Genomic DNA, 23752 nt, shown 5'->3' on the forward strand with positions numbered 1-23752 from the left:
AGATGAACAGATTGCCAGGGATCACTGAACATGGGAGGGAAGCTGCCAACATGGAGCAAAATAAACAACAAACAGAAAAAAGGCACTCGGGGGAATCAGAGGGAAGGGAGCAGAACACACACTTGGGATGACTCTCTCATCATGCATGTGCTCAGGGGGATGAAAGAGGGTACTGCAGCCGAGGAACAAGATCAGCATTCTGCAAGGAAGGGGTAATCCAAGCACAAGAAAGAGGATCGAATGTGGACGCAAGGAAATCTGTAGAAATAAGACAAAGAGAGTGACAACAAGAGATAAAAGACAAAACTAGAGGATCAATAGAAGATTAGGTGTTCTACTAATTAGAATTACGAAAAGAGAGAACAGAGAAAACAAAGAGGGAGACATTTTCAGACAAATAATACAAGAAAATTACCAACTAAAAGATGGGAACCTACAAGTGGAAACAGCCTGTTAAGGACCACTGCAATGAGTTTTTAAAATGTCACACTAAGGTGTATCACCACGCAATCTGAAGGCGTTCAGGGTAAGGAAAAAACCCTACACGCTGGACGTTGAGGAGAGGAGTACAAAGGAACACTGAAGATGATGGAATAATGCCTTTGAAATTTTGATGGAAAATGATTTTCAACCTAAATGTATATATCTGGCTGGATTATGTTTCAAGTATGAAATAGTATAAATGAACTTCTAGGCAGGCAACACTTTCAAGGTTTTGACCTCCTTTGTATCCTCTCTCAGGAGACACGGGAGGGTGTGCTCCTCCAAATGAGCAAGTAAACCAAGCAAGAGGAGGACCTGGGTGCAGGAAGCAGGGGGCGTGGCTCAATGGAGAGGCCAGGGGAAGCCCCAAGGTGACAGTTTGTAGCAACAGAACAGGAAGTCAGCTGGCCTTGTGGGGAGGGGCTCCAGGGAATGGGGAACTGCTCGAGTACCTGGTGTGTTAGCGTTTGAAACAGTTGTTGATAGGCATTCAACAGAAATATGGAAGCATTTGGGGAAACATTAGCCATCGGGACATTGACCACTAAGTGAATAGTAAAAGGAAACATTTCCTTTTGGTGCAGCGGGCAGGAGTAGATTCTGAGAAAGGAACATGTTCATCACACACTACTTGGCTCTGCAATGAGCATGATGTTATAGTCCTCATCATGTAAACACTGACCATTAACTTAACCAAAAATTAGGTTATAAAGATCTACTGGGGTGATAGGTGAGGGAGGAAAGTGGGCACACAGTGGACCACAAGTGTCAAACCCTCCACTATTAAAATAGAAAGTCAGCAAATAATATCAAAATATAGTAAATAAAAAAGTCATACAGATACCCCTAATTTTTTTCAAAAGCAAAACAACAACAACAAAAAGGAACGTGGTGGCCCCTGGGACGTGGGACTGTGGAATGAGAGGGACAGGCAGAGAATGGCTGCGTTGCATTGGGACTGTAAACCATTTGGACTGTGTATCGCAGGCGTGGATCGGTTTTCTAAAAATACAAATTAATTGCAAAAGGAAGCTCCCTCCACTTGCTCACGGTGGTTGCTAGTGTGTTGGAGGAGAGAGTGGGCACAGGAGTGGCAAGTGGTTGGCAGCAGGAGGCTCCCGGAGACTCCGGGGAATCTGGGAAGACACCTCGGACTAGGGTGCCTCAGAGGCAGACAACCAGGGTGTCGGGAGCCAGCCGGAGCCTTTCCCTTTTCTGCAGAAACTCTTACCCAATTGCCACAGTTGGATTTGTGGTGGGAAATGGCATCTAAAGGAATACCAGCCACTAGTGCTGAGGTTCATGGAAGAGATCACAGTCCTTGGGCAGCTTGGAGAAAGTAAGCTGTGGCCCAGCTCCTTTGTGGTGGGGTTGGAAGGACAGAGAAGAGAGGAGGCTGGGTGAGGGCCTCCCCCTCCCTTAGGAAATGAGGCAGAACCAATGTGGGGCAGGGGGCAAGGTCAAGTTTCCACCTCAGGCCAGGGGACAGAGCTCTGAGGTCCTGGTTTTTGTGGTCATCTGACACCCTGGTCCTCTGTCTTGGTCTGTGCTGGCCCCTGCTGGGCACCCTTGCTGAGTAAGAACCAGAGGGCTGGTCTGCAGGGGAGGGAGGAATTGAGGACGAGCGAAGTGGAAAGTAGAGAGGAGGTTACACTGCAGCTGCAGGGGAGGCTGAGCTGGAGGCAGAGATGTGGTTGGGTGGTGTATTAGTTATCTATTGCTGCGTAATGAACGACCCCAGAACTTAGCAGCTTGAAACAACAAACGTGTATATCTTACATAGTTTCTGAGGGTCAGAAACCTGGGAGCAGCTTAGCCAGGTGTCCTGAATCTCAAGGGCTCTCATGAGGCTGCAGCTGAGCTGTTGACCAGGGCAGAAGTCTCTGAAGACTTGATTGGGGCTGCAGGACCTGCTGTCAAGCTCCTTCATGTGGCTGTTGGCTGGAGGCCCCAGTTCCTCAGACACATGGGCTCCATATGCCTGGTCACAGTGTGGCATCTCCCGGAGCAGGTGATCACAGAGAGAGAGAGAGAATGCAACCAAGAAAGAAGCTGCAGTGCCTTCAGTAACCTACCCTTGGATGTGGCGCACCATCACTCCTGCGTATTCTGCTGGTCCTGGTGCAGTTGTAGGGTGTGAAGGCTGGGAGGTGGGATCATCGTGGGCTGTCTCGAGGCTGGCTTCCCCTGGGGGTAAAGGGCAACTCATCCCCTGGGTGTCTACCGTGTGAGCCTCTGTGCTCTGGGCTGTGGCTGGGATAGGTCGGGAAGACACACTTGCTCCCAAGGGCTCTCAGTGGAATTCCAGTTATCCGGTCTGCACCCCCCACCCTAAACCTAATTTTAATTATAGAATGTTGCTCCACCCTTTCCAGTCTTATCACATTCACGTCTTCCTTATTAAAGGCTCATGCTGTAAGTGGGGTGTGTTTTACTGATTCCATTTGTCAGATGAGAGACCCGAAGTCACAGAGATAGGCCCAGTATTGGCCAAAGGCTTGGCTGTGGCAATGAGGCCACAGGTGGGTGAACCAGGAAGAGAGCTGAAGGCTCCAGGTTCCCCAGATGCCTACGTCTGACAATGGCTTTCCTATTCATGCTTGCATGTCACCCATGTCCCCGTTCTATGCACTGGGGACATGCTGTGGACAGAAAAGCCCAGCCCCTTCCCTGTGGAGCTTACAGTCCAGGAGAAGGGACAGGCATTAGATAAGTACATGATCACACAGGAAAAGCACTGATATGAAAGCAAGTGTGGGAGGCGGACTTGGCTCCGGGCCCGGGAAGCACCTCCGAGGAGGAGGGCAGAGCAGCGGGTAATTCCTGCATGTCACTCGCATCAGGAAACAGAGAAGGCCCAAACCTCTCATTTGTCTTCAGGCTAATACTAGCATGAGAGACATGTGAATAATTTACTTTTTCTCAACACATGTTGTTAATACTTAAGGGTGAAGAGGAAAAGATTGAGCCCCAAATTAAAAAATAAAGACAACCTCAGTGATGTATTTCTGCACCAGGCAAGGTGTCTTCTTATAGGAACCACAGAATCACCCAGAAACAAGCGTCTAATTATAGCGGTGCCATCTGCAGCACTAAAATAAGGATGATTATCAACAGCATCTTTCAGGTTTTTCACTAAGTCAGAACAATTTGCTAAAAATAATCTGTGCTGTATCCGCAACGCCCCCAAACAATGTGTGTTTTCCCGTCAAAGCGGCTGCCAGATCCCCACGGGCAGGGAGGCTGAGGAGGGCCATGCGCCCTGCTGGCAGCCTTGTCCCTTCGCTGGCTGGTTTTCATCCTAAGCGTTGTCACTGGGGCAGTGGGAGACGGGTGGAGGGAAAGTGAAGACTGGATTCCAGCCAGCAATGGGGGCCACGCAGACACCTTCCGTCAGGAGGGCTTGACTGAAGAAAGCTGAGAGCATTTCCCAAGAGCTTTCTGGGGATTTGGGGCTGGCGGCGGGGTCCTCGGTTCTTAGAATCTTCCTGGGTCCAGAGGGGCTGAGTCATACTCCCCCACCCCCGGCGTAAGGCACTAAAGCACATAAGCCATACACCAATTTGCTTGTGTTCCATGGGGAGGTTGCCTTCTAGACCTGAATACTTACTAGTAGGTGCTCTACCATGACACTCCTTCCTGAGGTCAGAATTGCGGTGAAGTCTGCAGGGTCACGAAGAGGCCTACTGAGTGTGGGAAAGTGAGAAAGCTTGGTGGGGTGATTATGACATTTCATCCTGGTCATAGAGCCACTGTTGCCATCTATAGAACTTTTGTGTGAATTAGAACAAAAGAGGACCTAACCTAACCTAGTGCAGGGCATACATTAGACTTCAGAACCCACTTGCCTCCTGGGCTGGGAGTCTTTGAGTAGTGTGCAACCTGCACAACTGTTCACAGTGCCCTGCAGTTGCCATGGTCATGAGAATTCATTATGCTCCACTGCCTCCACTGCCTCCACTTCTGCAAGCCAGAGGGCCTCTTCAGCAAGCCAGAGGAACCCCTGCCTCAGGCTCAGGGACTCTTTTGCCAGAATGGACACAACACAGCCATTTGGATTTTCTTAGGGTATGGACATTGGAGAATTTATGTTAGTAAGTTTTCAGAGTAACAATTTTCAAACTGTGTCCTGGGGCTCCCTAGGGTTTCCAGGAGGACCTCAAGACTGATAGGGGTAGAAGAGGCAGGCCGAGCAGAGAACATTCTGGACCCCTACACCTGCTTCAACCAGGAGAGCTCTTTTTTTTTTTTCTGCCTTACTTGTTGAACTGCTATGTAGGAGTTATTTTGGGAAAAATATTCCACAGGAAAATTGCCCGTAATCCAAAATGTTTATCATGATATAGGGACTAAGATAGTGTTCAGAGAAATGTCATATGAAATACAAGGTGGCATCATCTGCACTTCTGAGAACAGGAACTACTAGGTTATTCAGATAAACCCTTCTGTTGGAAACAACTGGAAATGTTAGAACATGTTGAAAATATTACCTTAAAGGCTCCAAATAACTGGCACGATAATGGAGAAGGGCCAGACCACCTCTGGGGAAAGCATGTGTTAAGAGCGGTAAGAATACTGGGCTTTAAGGGACAGAGTTGGGGCTCAGGGGCCACCCAAACTGTGGAGCCAGGGCAGGGGCCCTTTCTGCCCTGAAGGCCGACACCCTGGGGGGGAGGGTGAAGCAGAGGGCCTGCCAGGCAGCCGCCGTGGGTGTCAGTCAGGACACCTGCAACAGGGACCTCAACCAATGGTGAATGAATACAGGGAAGTGGTTACACGGTTTTCAGAAGGCTAAAACATAACAGTCAATGTGGAATTTTCTACAGAGGGAAAAGATCTTTCAAGAATGAGGGCACAGTAGAGACTGAGGGAATTCATTACCAGCTGACTCATCCTGAAGGGAGTTCTGAAAAATGTATTTCAAGGAGAAGGAAAGTGATCTCAGAGAAAGGCTTGAGGTGGGAGAAGGAATGAAGAACACAGAAAGGACTTGTGAGGGTTATTAAAACAACCATGGAGTGTATAAAGCAGTGTCTCAGTCCTTTTTCTGTTGCTTATGACAGAATACCTGAAACTGGGTAATTTATAAAACAAAGGAATTTATTTCTCTCCAAGGTTGAAGGACCACATCTGGTGAGGGCCCTCTTGCTGGTGGGGACTCTCTGCAGAGCCCTGAGGTGGCACAGGGCATCACGTGGCAAGGGGGCTGAGTGTGCCAATGTGCTAGCTCAGGTCTCTCTTCCTCTTCCCAGACAGCCACCAGTCCCACTCCCATGATAACCCACTAATCCATTAATCTATTAATCCGTGAATGGATGCATCCATTTATGAGAGCAGAGCTCTCATGACCCAATCATCTCTTTTTTGTTTATTTGTTTTTAAGACAGGGTCTCAGTCTGTTACTAGGGCTAGAGTGCAGTGGTGTCATCATAGCTCACTGCAACCTCAAACTCCTGGGCTCAAGCAATCCTCCTGTGTCAGCCTCCCAAGTAGCTGAGATGACAGATGTACACCACCACACTCAGCTAATTTTTCTATTTTCTGTATAGATGACGTCCCTCTATGTTGCCCAGGCTGGTTTTGAACTCCTGACTTTAAGTGATCCTTCCACCTCAGCCTCCTAAAGTGCTAGGATTACAGGCATGAGCCACTGCACCTGGCCCGGAATCACCTCTTAAAAGCTCCACCTCTCAATACTGCCACACTGGGGATTAAAATTGAACATGAGTTTTGGAGGGGACAAATATTCAAACCATAGCAAGCAATATTAATAATGTCTAGTGGGATTAAGAAAACCAAAACAGAAGTAAAGTTCTAGACAAGAAAACATATATGCCAAGCACATGTTACATGGAGTTCAGGGTTTGAAGGTCCTTGCACCATCTGGGTAGAAAGTAAAAAGGTATTGAGTTCAGAGTTTTGCATAGTAAGAATTCATGGTATGTATTAATATATAATTGTAATTCTTAGCTATATACTAAGAATTCTAGGGTATTCACTAAAGGATTGGAGCAAGGATATGGAGAAGAAAAAATAAGCATTCTTAAGGAAGGGAGAGAAGATGGGGAGATAAAGCAGGTATAAAATTAGGAACTAGATTAAGACCCAAATATACTAATAATTGCTTTACCTATAGGGACTGAGTGTTCCAGCTAAAAAGACAAAGATTATCAAACTAGATTTGAAAAACATGCAGCTATATGCTTTTGTATGAGAGACTTCTCAAACACAAGGTTACAGACCAGTTGAAAGTGAATGGTTGAAAAAAATGTGATATGGAGTCAAAGAAAGGAGGTGTCATTACATTAATATCAGACAAAAGACTATTTTGGTAAAAGCAAAGCATCAACTAATAATGGTGAAAGTTCGTGTTAAAATCGAAGATCAGCCAGGCATGGCCCCCACCCCCCTCCACTGCACAAGCACTCAGCTGGCGAGGGTGGAGGACTGGCATCCACTGGCCAGGTTATCCTGTCCAGATGGTTATTTAGTGCCTCTCCTTCAGGGACGCAAAGATCCTCACACCCCATGCCCTCTTCCATACATCTATCCACATGCCTTTTCCCTCGGCCTCCCTGTCCTGAACTTCCACTCTCCTCCCAGGCTCCTGACCAATCAGCAGAGCCACTCCCCACTGCCCATGAATCCATGTATATCCTTCCCCCTGGCCACTTCTCTGGACACACCCAAGTGGACAGCCAGGTGCGCTGCAGGATGCCACTAGGCGGTGACTATCGCAGCCAACTCTGCGTGGGGCTGTGGCACAGTTGCCATACATCTATTTCTTGTCGTGACATACTGAGATGATCCATCCATGAACCAAGCTTTCCTCCTCTGTCAACTGGTTATGGAAAGCTCCATGAGGTGTGAGGTATGGAAGAGGCATCAATGTGTGGAGTTGGATGACACAGGACCTGGCCCCCTGCTTGTGCTTCATCTAGCCCAAGAATTAAAGCTGCATGTACCATAGTCTGGCTCCTGCAGAGACCACTCTTAATCTGGGAGCCACTCAAAACTAGCTTGGACTAGCAACCTTCTGTACCAACTCATGAATGGGTCAGAGCAGTTCCCAAATATGGAATATGATGCCTCCAAAACCCAAAAGGCCTACTGTGGATTTTTTTCCCTTAGAGGTAGGAAGTCCAAGGTGAAATAACTCACCTTTTACTTGGAAGGCTAACCCATCATGCCCTAGATTCCTAGCTCCCTAAGAACAGTAAGCACGGGAAAGGACCCTGAATCTCTGTAGGGTTTATCTCCTACCCTCCAGAGAACATGTGTCTTCTGTGGCCTTAAGAGTACTCGCCACTTCCTGCCTTTCAGGTCTGGTTACCATGGTGTCACCAATACAGTGAACCTGTGTGCTGCTCCAGGAAAGTTCATACAGTCGCGTTCCCTTCCTGCAGACTGTGTGGTAAGAGGGAACAGGAGAATCAACACAGCGCCGGGACAGAACTCTTCATGTTTGCTTTTGCCCACCTCATGGGAATGCAAGCTGCTTCTGCTGCTCCTGCTGATGGGTTATGGAGCAGATGGCATTCAGCAGACCAACAGCTACCTACCACGTACCGGTTGAGTGCATCTGCTCTAATTAAGAAGCTCCATGTGGCACAGCAGTTGCAACTGAGCTACTGCTTGGTAAAGTCTGTGGCGGTCCACCATCATCTGCCGTGATCCCTGTGGTCTGTGCAGGGGAGGAACTTGTGATTAAAGTTCTAGAGAAGTAAATGGGGGCCATGATGGGGACCCTTAAAAACTTGTTACCCTTAAAGTCTCTGCACATGGTGCTGTCTCTGATAGTCCTCCATCCCACCCTCCCTGGATGTATTATAATATTGTTGATTTACTCTCTGTCTTGGCTGGAGGGGGAAATTCAGGGGCTTCTACTTGGTCTTCCCCAGTAGACCCTGCTCTATAGGTCAAGAGACAAATCTGTGGTTTCTGCCAACCACCAATTAAGTCCATTCCAATTAAATATTCATGAACCTAGGACATGACTCCTGATGGCCCCAAGGGCTCAGTGAACACACTATGGGATGGGTCTGGGCCATTGTTATCAGACTCCCACGTGCCCCTGTCCTAATTGATGGTACTTCCAATAGCAGCTCAGACCATATCCAACTGCCCTGTAAACCTGGCCAATTCTTTTTTTCAGGGTGTGGTCATGCAGGTAAAATACCACAGGTCCTTTTGGAGAAAGACTGGAGAAATCACTGTCCTACACCCCAGCCATGGTGTTACAGGTTCTTCCTCAAGGGGACCCAGCCCCCTCTTTAGCCAATGGTTTCTGGATCCAAAAACTGTCTCAGCACTAGAAAATGGGCAAAAGACCATGAATTTCCATAGCCTTCTGTGACTCCATCGTGGTTTCTGTTTTTTTTTTTTTTTGGTGATAAATTCATATAACATAAAATTTTAAATTTTAAAGTGTACAATCCGGTGATTTTAGTATATTCACAAGGTTGTGTAACCATCACCATGAATTCCAGGACATTTCCATCACTCCAAAAAAGAACCCCTGTACCTGTTAGCAGTCAGGCTCAATGGACCCCCTTCACCATCCCCTGGCAACCACAAGTCTATTTCTCTGGGTATGGATTTGCCAGAATACTGGACATTTCATACAAATGGAGTCATACGATATGTGTCCTTGTGTGTCTGCATTCTTTCACTTAGCATGATGTTTTCAAAGTTCATCCATGTTGTAGCATGTATAGTATTTCATTTTATGGCCGAACAATGTTCCATGGTGTGGATATGCTACATTTTGTTTATCCACTCATCCACTGATGGCCATGTGGGTTAATCCATTATTGACCCTTTTAATTGTATATATTAAGCAGTGCCCTACATGGTTGCCCATCTATTTTGTCCCTAGGGACACCTTATTCTACCCGCCATCTCTGTTCTGTGTTATCTCTGAAAGAACACTCGCACTGTCCCCTCCTCCTGACTCGGGGCCCGTTACATCACAGTAATTACACCCACCTGGAAGAAGCAAGTGCTGCAGTGAAGTGCTGCTGCCTGGCCAGTGAACTCCTTACCACTGTGGCAAGTGTCCCTCAGCCCCCCGGAGGACCACAGGCAGGTTGTGGGTTCTCCGGCCTCCTAGAGCAGGCTGGTTCTTGCAGCTGCGCTGCTAAGCCTTTCGGTTTCTTCTTCCACAGTCAGCCTTGGAAGTTCACTTCTCTGTTGCCTTTTCCTTTAAAAAGCGGGCCATTGTTTTTCCCAAGCTTCCAAGAGCCATCCCATAGGCATATCAGAATCACCCCAGGGCCCCTTGCTGGGTGTTAAGCCTGTGCTGCAGTTGAATGCCCTCATGTTCACAAATCGCTCTTATCTGGCACACTCCTTGCCTGCCCTTGGCTCAGCACCCTCAGCACCGGCTGCCAGGCTGGTACGCGTCAGCTAGGTCCTGTAGCTTTTTCAGTACTAACCCCTCTCCTCCCGAGCAGGCCAGCAATGGCCAGGGCCAGCTAGGGAGGACTGAGGCCCTGACACTTGGGGTGCTGATATTTGGTCTTGAGAACCCTGAACCCCCAGAGCTCCTTGCAAGCCTCTGGGGTTCCCTAGGGTTTTGCTCCCACTTGTTGGAAGATAGAGCCCTCGTCTACTGCCTAAGGACCATGCAAAGGGCTCCAATGTGGCAAGTGCCTTTTCAGAACATGTTGGCTTCCTCAGGGTCTAGCCCAGCTCCTCTCTGGGGCGCCAGACCAATACCTAGAGCCTGGGGGGAGGCAACGCAAGCCACCTGGGCTGACTCAGCAGAAAGGGCCTCTACTACGAGGGCGTTGGTGGCCAGGCTGCAGAACCAAGCTGGGAACACGGCCAGGAGCACAGGGAGCTTCTGAGCAGGAACCATGCCCAAGGGCACGCCACTGAAACGGGCCAATTAGGATGCTGCTGCCGACGAGCTTCTGGAACAGTCAACTGCCATCTCTGTGCACGGACTCCAGCCATCCCTTCATGACCTTGTCACTTACCACAAGTCCAAGCTCCATGTAGGAGTGTCCTGGAGCCCAAGCCCAAGTCACTGGCCCATACCCTGCTGGGCTGGGAGGGCAGGTGAGGAAGGATCGTCTTGGTACTTTAGCTTCGAAAGTCACCTTCCACCAAAGTCCCACCATGGAGGGTTCCCTGCTAATACAGAAGGAGATGGAGTCATGGTCAGGCTAAGAAGTGTCCTCCACCTGCTGCTGGGTGGGAAGCATGGCGGTGCGGGCGCAGGCTCTTCCCTCAGCTCTGCCATCCGCACATGCATGTTGGCAGTGGGGAGATTTGAGAATGTGGCCCCTCCTGGGGATATTTTCTATTCAGTGAGAGCACCCCAGGCTTCATCTATACAATTGAAGCCCTGTGGGAATGTGGGAAGGTAGCCGGGGGTGCAGAAGGATGGAGGAAGATGCCAAACCCTTCTCAGCACCCCTGGAATCACCCCGGGAGCACAGGAGGCAGCAACTTCTTACCCCGTTTGAGCCTGTGTGAATTATGCCCGACAGCCATGCTGTTGGGTTGGAATGTGGAGCAGACATGCCCCCTCCCCAGGGATTTCCTTCAGTAGTGGGTGCAAGAATGCTTCTGTGTGGGGCTTCCAGACCAAACTCTCCGATTTGGGTTACTGATTAAGTCGGCCAGGTATCGGCATGTGTACCAGGGTGGGCTGAGACTGGAGCTCTGTACTGGGTCTATAGACACCTTTCCCCAGGTCAGGAGAATGAAGCAGGTCAGGTTGGGCTAAAAGGAGTGCTGGGTTATGGCCCAACCAATTCTCAGTTGAGATAATCCCAAGCCACAGCAGCCTCTTTGCACCCCTTCACTCCTGGATGTTGCTCAGCTGGTTTTACTGGGCAGAGAGCATATCCCCAAAATATGTAGACTCACTCCAGGCAATATGGTCACTATAACTGGTCATTTTGCTCTGAGCTCCCTGGCATCCACCGCAACAATGTAAAGTCAGTAACTTATGTAGCTGGGATAATCAGGGGACAAACTTTGTTGGCGTGTGTACTTGTTTGCTAGGGCTTCCATAACAAAATGCCACAGACTGGGGAGCTTAAACAACAGAAGTTTATTTTCTCACAGTCTGGAGGCTGGAAGTCTGAGATCAGTGTGCCTACAGGGTTGGTGTCTGCTGAGGTCTCTCTCTCTTTGAGTTGCAGATGGCTGTCTTCACCCTGCCTCTTCACATTGTCTTTCCTTTGTGCACCTGACCATAGTATCTCTCTGTGTCCTAACCTCCTCTTCTTGTAAGGACACCAGTCAGATTGGATTCGGACCCCACCCTAGCAACTATGTTTTAACTTAATCACCTCTTCTTTAAAGGCCCCAATCTCCAAATACAGTCACATTCTGAGATACCGGGGGTTAGAGCTTCAACAGAGGGCTGACGTTCTCTGGGGCTGGAGGGGACGGGAGATACAGAAGCAGGAATCTCCTCCCTCCACCTGAAGCACAGTGCTCTGCAAAGACCAGGTGCTGCTATTTTGGGGTGGTGATGGTGATGATGATGACACACAAATTCATGAGTTCCAGGAAGGCTGTCACCTCACATGCCCCCGACACCCACCTGCCAGCCTGCGCTGGAGATGTGACTAATGAGCTTTGCTCTGGGCTTCATCGGCTTTTGCTCCAGGTAGAGGACAACCCCCCCAGAAGGGAAACTTACCTCAGTGCGCTGGGCTCAGGGTCTGTCCTGGAGGTGTGTTTTGCTGGGGAAGATGCAGCAAAGAGCATGTCCTTGGAGGGGAAATAAGAAGCATGGGGCTGCAGAAAGTTTCCTTCTGTGCATTTTGGCCCCAATAGCTGCCACCTCATCCCATGGGCCACCCAGGGTGGGCGGAAGTTTTGGCTGCAGTGGAGCTCAGCCCTCACCTCTCTGGGAAGGCCTCTCTCCTGGCCCCTTTAACAGTGCACCCTTCACTCTGCCTGGGCCTGGACACACTTCATGAGTGTGCCCAGCAGAAGCTTCTAGAATGCTTTACCTGCCCTGGGCCATTCCAAGTTAACATTTCAAAGCTAAGCACACCCACAGCTGGTTGCCCCTGGCAGTTCCTGTGCAGCTCCTCAAGTTTTTGAATTAGTTAAAAATTTAAAGATGTCACATCAAAGAAAATAGCTTTCCTAGCCTGTCTGGAAAAATTGGATAATTTGGTGGTAGGGGTGGGCTCAGCACCAGGCATAGTCCCCACAGCTGGCCTCGCTCCTTCCTGTGTCCCCTCACCCCTGCAGACATTTGAGTCAGTCCCCTCTACTGTGGTGCACTTAGGGAAGTGTATTTTTAAGATATAAGACTTCAAGAGAAACTTCTCCTTTTCCATCCCTTGTATTCGTTGCTATGGTCTATGTCATGATAGCGATACTTGGACTCATCCCATAATAACAATATCAAACTCGTAGGTGGTGCTTACCCCGTGCCAGGCACCATGCTGAATGCTCTGCATGTTCCAGCTCGTTTGATCCTCACAATTCCAGAAGGTGGTGCCGGTATTACCCCATGTTACACAAGAGGAAACTGAGGCTTGAAGATCTTGAAATAACTCTCCTGAGCCCCGCAGTGTGTAAGCAGTGGAGCAGGGACTCAGCCCGGGCAGAAGGGCACCAGAGTCTGAACCCTCGAATTCTCTGCTCACTGCTGGATTTTTTTCAAAGCGTTCTCCTCCAGTCAGTTGTTTGACGAGCTAATTACAGGGTCCTCTGCCTGGGAGCCTGGTGCCTTACGGTTCCAAGCTCACAGCCAGCCCCTCTGTGCAGCCCCAGGGCTGTGGTCCCCCTGTGATCTGAGGCCAGTCACTTCTGCCTCTCTGGGTTTCTGTGTGATTCTGGTTCCTGCCAGGGCCCTTCTGGTTTGCCAGGGTGGAGACTGTCCTTATGCTGAGGGTCCGGTCAGGAGGGCAGCCTGGAGCCTGTGCTTTCTGCAGGCTCCACCAGTAACCTGTGTAAAAGCCCAGCAGCCTCATGGTCCAGTCTCAGCATGAAGTGACAAAGACATAGAGGCCGAAAAGAAAAAGAGAATTGACAATCGTCTTAGCCTGCTTGGGCTGCCGTAACAAAATGCCATAGACTGGGCAGCTTAAGATGCAGCCTTCTCTCCATTCTGTTTCAGAAACAGCAAGAGCAAAAAGGCCCGATTTCAAAGCAGAGAGGAAATCTTTGGCTATTCCGTGTTCTCCCTTGTCCCAGGTGTGCAGTGCTGTTTGGGAAGGGGCTTGTGGATCTCAGAGTCCTGGTTTAGTGCAGTGGACGAGCAGCCTTTCATCAAACGCTCTGCCATGGGAAGGTAAAGTCGGGGCCCACAGCTTGCAGGAGGGCCCAGCCTCTCCAGTGGGGACCTTCCCAGGAGCTGTGGGTGCAGTTGCACATCCTTGCAGGCTGCTTCTTGCACATATTTCCAGTCTCCAGCAGCAATGCTTCCCCCATGCCCTGCGATCCAAAGTCTGCTATGGAGCAAGCCCTAGGCCCAGAGCTGGCTCTCAGAGAGGCAAGATTACTGGGATTGATTAGAGCCCCTAACAGGACATCTTACCACTGACTTGCTACTTGCCTTCCAGAGAGAACTCTAAGGCCTTCAGAGATCAGGTGCCCAGAATGAGTGGGTTAAAAATTGATTTCCGGATGGCATTTTACTAGCAATGTTTTTGGACTTCACGTGGTGTTGCAGGAGTTTGGTTCTCAGCCTGGAGCACCCAGTCCTGAGCTGACCATTCTCCCCAAAGATGGGACTCCAGGCTCTGTGCACATTCTGAAAAGTGGCTTCCACAGTGTCCCCAAGTCACCAGTGCTTGAGCAGGGCCTGGTGACCACATTTCCATGTAACACCAAGCAGTGGGAGGTCATGGTGAAGGGTACCCTTGGCTTTCGTCTGGGGAGATGGTTTTAATTCCAGGAGCAGCTGAATACTCCCCCTAGATCCAAAATCTTGGTCATGTCCTGAGAAGGCAGCCTGCTGGAGAAAATCATAAGGGAAGAAGAGGTCAGCTTCTTGGGAGAACCTGCAGGTGATGGAAGGACAAGTGTCTTCCCCCAGCCTGTCCTTCAGTTGGCTGCATTGCACACAAACAGCCTCTTCACAACACTTGGCTTCTGTAGCAACTAGATGCCTCTGGACCTGCTCAATTAGGCTCAGCCACGACCAGCTCTCTACACATACTTGTCTCAGCTTATTTCACCACAGCCCTGGGAGGTAGGTGATGATACAGATGGGGAAACTGAGGCCCATAGAGATGTAGTATTGGGGCAGGGATTTGATTCCAAAGCCCATGCTCTTGACTTCATTGCTGTCTGCCTCCCTGCCGAGCCAGGCGACTGGTCCTGTGACAGAGACGCTGTCATCATCTCCAAACTGTGTGAGAGAGACCGAGCCCAGGGAGTAAGGTCACAGGGCTTACTAGCGATGGATCAGGACCCGCCAGCTGTCAGCTGGCGCCATGTTTGATCCCTTGCCCTCACTGTGGTGGCTTTAAAATATGTCTACAAATCCTCCCATCAAATCTCCTCTCCTTGAATGTGGGCCATACTTAGTGACTGGCTTCTAATGGATAGAATGAGGAGACGAGACAGTGAGGGAAAAGTAGCTACTTACGTTTAGCGTCCCTCCTCCAGTGTCTTTCTGTGGAATACTGTGATCTCCCGGAGGACGGTCATCATGGCATAATCATTTCTTTTATTGCCAGTGCCTCACACTGCCAAGCACATAATAGCGGCTCGACGATTTTCTTAGTCCATAAACGAATGAAAGAAATCATTCAAAAGGTTGTCATTGGCATTTCTCCAAAGATATTTATGGATTCAGATATATCAGAGTGGCTTAGAAATGTGGTCAAAGCTTAGATTTCCTCAAGAGCAATCTTTAGTGACTCTCTATCATGGTAAGCTCGAAGCCAGGGACTTACGAAACACAAAGTTCATTGTGAATCCTCTAGCACTTCCACCTGAATCTGAGAAGATTCCAGAGGCTATCTTAAGCCAGTGTTATTTTCTTCCTTTTCAGGAGAATCAGATTTTTAGACTCACAAGTATTAATACTATAAACCCAGAGTAAGAGACAATTTTCCTATGAAGAACTATTCAAATGTTTTCATAAATAATAAAGCATTTGATAAGATGCTGTTTTCTGGTGAATTTCTTGTGTCATTTGCATCTGAGTGCTACATATTAAATATATTAAGCAAACATACTAACTTTTAAAGTGCATAATAAAATATATATAGTAATATTACATTAATCTAAAATCTAATGCAATCTGAAAACTACTTATAATTAAGGCACAATAATATATTTAGCTATATTTTGAGTTCATTAAAGAAAATGAACCATTATAGCATTTTCATATTTATGCACAGAAAATTACATTATGTGGAGAATATATGTATATTGTATACATTTTTATAAACATAGAATATATATACATATGTACATGATGTGTGCGTATATACACATTGTATATACATGTAACTGATCCCTCATTGAAATTGAGTCATCTCAGGCAGGAAATTCACTATGAGGTTAGTGTCAATGACACTACACAAATTGTTTTATGATATATTATTCATAATAAAGCTGTATGAAACAACCTAAAAAAAAAGGAATGAGGCAGAAGTGACCAAGCGTGACTTTGGAGAGTCGGTCACGCCTGGCTTGCCCTCTCTTGGGTCACTCACTCTGGAGGAAACCGCTGCCATGTCATGCACACACTCAATGGCCCTGCGGAGAGACACACAGCAAGAACTGAGGCCTCCAGCCAACAGCCACTTGAATTACCTTGGAAGCAGAGCTCTAGCCCCGGTCAAGCCTTCAAATGCCTGCAACCCCGGCCGATGTCTTGACTGCAAATTCATGAGAGGTGCTAAGACAAAACCACCCAGTGTCTGAGTAACTCTCAGATTCCTGACCCTCAGAACCACATGCGACGATAAATATTTGTTGTTATAAGCTGCTAGGCTTGGGAGTGATTGGTTATGTAGCAACAAATAACTAATAAACATATTCTGTTCCCCTTTTTATTATCTTTTGTCATTATCTGCTTGGCTTCACTCCCACCCAACTCCAGACAAAGTCTATTCCATGAAGAAGTGAGAAATTTTTGGAAGTTCTTTTGCACAATAGCATGGTGCAACTTCTCAAGCAGTTTCTGCAGCATTTACCAAGAAACTCACCTCCTCCCAAAGGACAAAGAAATCCCAAGGCTCTTCCGGGCTACAGCCTAGAACTGGTCCTATTATTAATATTTTTCATCCCTGAGGACACTCCAGGGTTTTCAGAAGTAGGTGACAGGGAGCCCTGCCCCAGGGGCCTGCTGGTCTCTCCGACTTGCTGCTGGGGGCACAGGAGCCTCCTGTGACAGAGCCCAGGGCAACACCTCCAGGTCCTTAACATGTGGGAGAAGAGGTGCCATGTATGCCCCCACCTGGACAGAGCCAGACCAGCGGCCACCATAGTGGGCTCGTCATCAGTGATGGGGGAGGGAGCACCTGGAGCCCTCCCCCTTAGGTGACAAGCTGTCCCTCACTTCTGAGAAGAAGCACATGAAGCTGCTAGCAGTGGTTGCCTCTGGAGTGCAGAACTGGACGGCTGGCCAGATGGGAAGACACAGTTTTTCCCTTGTACCCTGTGTGTGTGTATTGAATTTTATACTATGTGCACGTGTTACCTATTCAAAGATATTAATAAATCAATTAAATATATTTAAAGTCACAATTTATCAATTACTAAATTATGATTAGGTATTCCTAAGAAGGAGTTTGCAGTTTCATAAGTTTGGGTTGCTCAGCTAATGCATGGAGTGTCACATAGTGTATTAAGGAGCTGAGAAGTTTCATAGTAAAGAATCATGTTTCATCTGCTTAAACCTGAATTTTCCAAATTTGTTGAGCCACATAACTATTTTTTCATAAACTCTATATAAATAGCTCTGGCTATAAATAGCCGCTGTGTGTTTTATGCCACAGGGCTCTGGACTGTGCCATTGACAACATAGTTCCAATAACACACCCTTGAACACCAGATGCGGGGCCAGAAGGTAGGACATGGGGGCGGGGGGCAGTGTGGCCAGAAGTCAGGGTGAGGGGCTTGAGGAAATAGAGATCTTGGGAGCATGAAAGGGGATCTCCAGAGAGAAAAGCCCCCAATCTATTCAACAATTTTCCCAAGGACAAGCTTGTCATTCATTCCTTCATTCTTAATTCACTCATTCTTTCAACATACACTGCGTTTATGGCCTGGGCCTAAATCAGGTGTCCTGTCTGCCCTCAAGAAACTCACTCCTGGTGAGGAAGATATGCTGAAAACCAGCAGCCCCGAGACAGTGCAGCCCTTGTGGGTTTAGGAAAGCCTCTTGCAGAAAGTGGCCTATGAGCCACACCCAAAGTGTGAGCTGTAATCAGCCGAGGGGAGAAGCGTGGAAGTTGCGCCAGCTGCACTGGGGAGCCCGGGACCTCAGGGAGCCAAGGGGTGCTGGGGCCCGGGGGGCTGTGCTAGCAGCTGCCCATGGTCCTGGCCCACACCCACAGCCTGTCCTGTGTTCGGGGGTTTCAGAGCTTCTGCATTTCCCATGCTCCTCACCCTGCTGCAGGACCTAACACGGGGGCACGGCAGGAGCTCAGGAGGCAGGAGGAAGAGAGTAAAGTCTGTTTCAATAGGATGGCAGTAGTCACAGCAGGGGCTGGATGATTACAAACCCCAGAAACTCTGCCATGGGTGACACCTTTATCAGCAGTCTCAGCCCTGGCTGAGAAGGTGCCTCTTCCTAGATACAGAACCAACAGTGCCAGCTTCTCCGGCAGCCCCAGCTTCTCCAACAGGGCAGCAGCAAGTACAAGGTCTGGGTTCCAGCCCAGGAGTGCAGTGGAATGAATGTTTGTATCCCCTGAAATGTACATGTTGAAATCCTAACCCGCAAGGTGATCGTATTAGGAGGTGGGGCCTGTGAGAGGTGATGAGGTCCTGAGAGTGGAGCCCTCAGGGATGGGATCAGTGTACTATCATGAGACCCCAGAGGCACTCTCCTCCCTTCTGCCACCTTTGTACTCGGTGCTCTGTGTCAGTTCCCTCTGTGTGAAATAACTAAATGGCTGCTGTTTCCTGACTGGACCTAGACTGAGTCTGCACTGACTCAGGAAACAGACCCTCAAACTTGGGTCTGTGTAGTGGGTTGTTCGCATGCTTGAGTGTGAGGGCAGAGGTGAACTCATTGCCCATGGAAAATGGGATAATGGTGACCTGTGGCCTCACGATCATTTAATTAGCACCTGTGGTTTTTTGGGAGGGAGCACCTATTGAAGATAAGACTTGGGGACAGAAAGTGGTCACTGCACTTGACTGTTATGGCAAAATTCATGTCCACATGGACTGTAGGTGGATGGCTTCTGAGTTCCCTGAAGAGATTACAAAAAGGAGAACAAAAATTAAGACAAAAATGAGGAAAAGAAAAAAGAGTAGGAAGGAGAAAGAGAAGAGGAAGAAGAAAATGGATGAAATGGACTATATTAAAATTAAGAATTTATGTTCAAGTGATTCATTAAGAGAATAAAGAAGGCAAACCACAACTGGGGGAAGACATTTGCAACACACATATTTGACAAAGGACTCATAACCAAAATATATAAAGAGCTCCTAGAAATCAATAAGAAGATGGCAGGCAACCCAACAGAAAAATTGGTTAAAGGGCTTGAATGGGCACTTCACAAAAGGGCATGTCGTAGTCATCAACAAACATATGAGAAGGGCCCAATCTCATTAGTCATTAAGGAAACATCAATTAAAACTACAATGTGTCAAAACCACAATCAGATATCACTGCACACACACTAGGATGGCTATTAAAAAAAAACAGAGAATAACAAGTGTTGGTACGGATGTGGAGAAATCAAAACCTTTTGCTGGTGGAAAGTTAAAAGGTGCAGACACTCTGAAAAACAATCTGGTAGTTCCTCAAAAGTTTAATATTCAGCTGGGCACAGTGGAGTGTGTTTGTAATACCAGGTACTTTGTAGGCTGAGGCAGGAAGAGCACTTGAGGCTTGGAGGTCAAGGCTACAGTGCTCTATGATCATGTCTGTGAATAGCCACTGCACTCCGGCCTGGGCAACATAGCATGACCCCATCTCTAATATTAAAAAAAAATTGATTACAAGTTTAACATGCGATACCATTTGACCCAGCATTTCTGCTCCTAGGTGGAGTCTCAAGAGAAATGAAAACATGTGTCCATCCAGAAAGGTACATGAATGTTCATAGCAGCATTACTCATAAAAGCCCAAAAGTAAAAACAATCCAAATGTCTACCAACAGATGAATGGATAAACAAAATATGGTATGTCCATACAATGGAATATTATTTGGCCATAAAAAGGAATAAAGTACTGACACATGCTGCAACATGGATGAACCTTGAAAACATCATGCTCATTGAAAGAAGCTAGTCACAGAGGACCACATGTCACCTGGTTGCATTTATATGAAATGTCCAGGATACACAAATCTATATATAGTGAAAGGCATTAGTGGTTGCCGGGGGCTAGGAGAACAGGGTATTGTGGGTGACAGCTAAAGGTTATGGAGTTTCCTCTGGATGTGATGAAAATGTTCTAAGATTGATTGTGGTCATGGTTGTACAACTCTGTGAATATACTAAAACCCATTGAATTGGACTTTAGATGGATGAATTATATCTCAATATAGCTGTTATAAAAGAAAAAGAAGGAAGAAAGGAAAGTGGGGAGAGAGAAAGAGAAGAAGGAAGGAAGGAAGGAAGGAAGGAAGGAAGGAAGGAAGGAAGGAAGGAAGGAAGGAAGGAAGGAAAGAAAGAAAGAAGGAATGAATTGCAATACCACCACCCACCCAGCAGAAAGGCTCAAATGAAAAGACAGACTCCCAAGTGCTGCAGAGCATGTGCGGAAACCAGCACTCACGCATCGCTGGGGGAGCGCGACTGGGCACCACCACTTTGGAAGTCAGGTTGATTACTATACACACCTGTGACCCAGTAATTGTACTCCTACGAATATAAGCAGCAGAAATGCATATATACTTTCACAAAAAGACATGTCCTAGAATGATCAAAGCAACACTTTGTAGCAGACAAACACTGGAAACGACCCAAATATCCATCAACAGTAGAATACACAAACAATTGCTTGTATCTTCACAAATGAAGCCTTCATGGCAATGAGCATGAACCATCTACAACAACAAAGATGAATCTTGTAGAGCTGAGTGACAGAAGCCAGGGCCTAAATTAGAGCCCAGACTGCATGAGTCCATTCATGCAAGTTCAAATAGGCAGAACTGCTACATGGTGTTAGGATTGGGGTGTGGTTACTCTTGGGGGTGGGGGCAGGCCTTGGAGGGGTCAGGGGAGGCTCTGGGTGCTGGTGATGTGCTTGCTGGTTTTTGACCTGGGTGCTGTCACACAGACATGTCCCTAGCTGTACACTTACCATTTCCATGCTTTTCTGTATTTAAATTAAATTCGATAAAACGTTTACCAAATTTTAAGAAATAGGGGAAGGAGGAGGAAAAAATAGTTAATGCACACATACCAAATAAGGAAGACAATGTGCCTCAGCAGCTAGTTTTCATTCCTACAACTAGCCTTGAGACCTGTGAGCACCTGCAGCCCCCTGTGCCCCCAGCCGCTGCGGGCCTCCTTCCTCCTTCATCTCGTCTGCATCCCAGCTGTCTGCACTCCACCTTCCTTGGTGGGGGCATTCAAAGCTGTATCTGTGCAGGGTCTGTTTCCTGCCTTTTGTTGTGTCTGGATGTCCTCGTTGGCCTGTATGATTGGACAGGAGGTGCTGAGAGGTACCCCAGAGACTCCCCTGGCTTCTAGACCCATCCTCCTGGCTTGGTGTATAGCAGAACCCAGCTTCCCCTGGGTAATCGGGATGGAGCACCCAGGACAGCAAAGGCCCCCCTTCTTTGCCTCTTGGCTCAGGAACATGACCACCTCAAGATGGTCAAGCATCAGTCTCAACTTCCAATTCAGAGGAACTTTGGTTGCACACACTGGTGGAGTGGCCAGTCCCTGGGGACTTAGACCTTCAAACCAATGCTCCAAGTTGCAGGGGTGGGAAGCAGAAACTTGGTGAGGGGCCGTCAGGTGTTACAGTGAGAGGAGCCCCCCCCCTGCCCCTGCACGGCCCTTGACTCCTGGACCCCTGTATTTGGCTGTGGGAGAAGCAACAACACCCACCTGTTGCAGGTTCGGAGAAAGCAGGGGCTCCACGGAACCCTCTCAGTGCTGGGCAGGCCAGACGCAGTCACCACGGTGTCTTCCAAACCAGAGCCCCTTCCCTGTGGGCAGGACCCGTCCTTTGCACGCTGTGTGCCCCAAGCCTGGCCCAGACAGGCACCTGGGACGCAGATGAGCAGGTCAGCGCTGCCACCTCTCATGGGGAAAGCTGGAACAGGAGGAGGGTCAGGAGGTCCCCCTGGCTGGTCTGACCCCGAGGAGTGGCAGCCGTGACAGGTGGCATGCACAGGGCTCACACAGCAGGGCTCTGTCCATGCCTTGGGTTCCACTGTCACATTCTGCCAAGGCCTTTTACTAACTGGGGCAGCTGCTCTAAGGGGGGACAGTAGAAACTAAGAGTTGAAAGGTATTTGCAGTCTTTGCAGGGCTTTTCCCTCGCATTGTCTCATTGGATGTCACCCAACCCTGTGAGGGGCAGGGTTGAGGCCAAGAGAGATGATGAGATTTTCCCAAGGACCCTGAGCCCCTCAGTGTTGGAACAAGCTAGGTGCCCTCCCACCCCATGTGCCAGGAAGCAGCTCCGGCCACCCTGCCTGTTTCAGCCAAGGGAACAGCCAAGCCAGCCCACTTGTCTGTTGCTGCCCACTCACATCACACATATGAACAGGGCTGCCCTGAGATTTTGGAAGGCAAACAGATGGCCACGTGCCATTTTCCCTACACCAATCGGGTTCTGGGGTGTATGCATGTGTGTGTGTGAGTGTGTGCATACATGTGTATGCCACCCACACCCTCAGCACCTGCCAGCACTTTTCTGGGGTCCATTTCTTCTGATCGGGATGTGGGGGGCATTTCCATAATGCCTAAGCCAGGTCCACCAGAGCCCCCTCCTCAGGAGTGTGGAGCTGGCCCTGGGAGATCCCGCCTCACTTTAAAGAGCCGGAAACTCGGGGAGATTTGGGGCAGTCATTTTCCATGGCGGGGTCTGGACAGCACAGTCGGCCCGTCTGCAGAGACCAGAGCTCCCTGCTGACGCACAGGGACACAGAGGAGAGGCAGGGGGACCCTGTGAGCCCAGACCGGTTCTGCCACACCCTGCCCCTGGGCTCTTTGGAGCTCCAGGGTGGCTTCCTTGTCCCAAGTTCCTGTTTTGGTGTAAAGCCAGCTAGAATTGGTTACTTGCAGAAAACCTAAACCCTGCAGAGGCATTTTTGCAGCTCCTCTCCTGCTCTGGAGAATCTGGACTAAGCAAGAAGCCCTTGGAAACTGTGAACGTGGTTCATCCCACGGCAGGTTCTATAGTATATGATGCGTCACTTACCTAATGAGGCTGAGCGTGGGGTAGGTGACTGTCCTTTCCAGGGTTTGACTATATCCTAGCTCTCTTGACTCGAGCTGGCAAACTCCCTGTGCCTTGGGGGGAACTTGCTGCAAGGACTCCACAACTCAGAAAGGCCCCGTCTGATGCCCCCAGAGGGCCATGGCAATCCCACCTTCACAACGCTGCCACCTTCCAGAACCTCTGGCCTTAGCTCCTCACCCCTCAGCTCAGGACCTGGAAAGTTCCCTTGAGCGTAATCCCTAAGCCCAGACACCTGCCCGGCTCCCCCTCACTCCCCCCCACCAACCCACGCGCCAGCCACACGCTAGCCCAGCGAGGCCCGTGTGCCGGCTCGCGGCTCCCTCCCAGGCTCGGCAGAGCCCGCTCTGTCGCGTGCACCTGCTGCTGCCCTCCCCTCTGCGGCCCGTCTGCTCGGGGCAGAAACCGAGGGGAGCTGGCCTGTGCCGCCTTCCCGGTGCTGAGCGCTCTGCCTGGCACAGAGCTGGGTTCTGCAAACGCCGGGTGAAGCGAAACCCACTGTGGTTGCAGGTTCCTGAGCCGGGCTTTCTTCTCGTTCCCACGCCTAGCCCCCCCGTCACGAGCCTGGGAACTGGCCTGTGCCCAGGTCCCCCCACTGTGGCCCAGATGGTGTCTTCCCAGGGGGGCTCTGCCGTCAGGGCTCCTCCCACGCCTCGCTCTGCCAGCCTGCTCTGAGTCTGGGCCCTACGACGGCCTGCCTGGCCTGCCGGCTGGGAAGGGCTT

General features: G+C 49.1%; 1 long non-coding RNA gene across 6 annotated transcripts; it reads right to left on the reverse strand.

Annotated features, from left to right (window-relative positions):
• Window positions 1-8916: 8916 nt before the first annotated feature.
• LOC123644756 lies at window positions 8917-23323 on the reverse strand. 6 transcript variants are annotated; one of them, XR_006737245.1, is made up of 6 exons: window positions 22991-23323; window positions 21670-21877; window positions 15062-15194; window positions 12891-14425; window positions 12149-12219; window positions 8917-10620 (listed from the first exon to the last, which is right to left on the reverse strand). It is a non-coding gene; the product is annotated as an uncharacterized LOC123644756 (long non-coding RNA). The 6 variants fall into 6 exon arrangements; XR_006737244.1 differs by having other exon boundaries at window positions 8917-10623; window positions 22991-23322; XR_006737246.1 differs by having other exon boundaries at window positions 8917-12219; window positions 12891-14422.
• Between the last annotated feature and the right edge of the window lie 429 nt (window positions 23324-23752).

This window comes from Lemur catta, chromosome 9 (assembly GCF_020740605.2).
Source record: "Lemur catta isolate mLemCat1 chromosome 9, mLemCat1.pri, whole genome shotgun sequence".
Lineage (NCBI taxonomy): Eukaryota > Metazoa > Chordata > Mammalia > Primates > Lemuridae > Lemur > Lemur catta.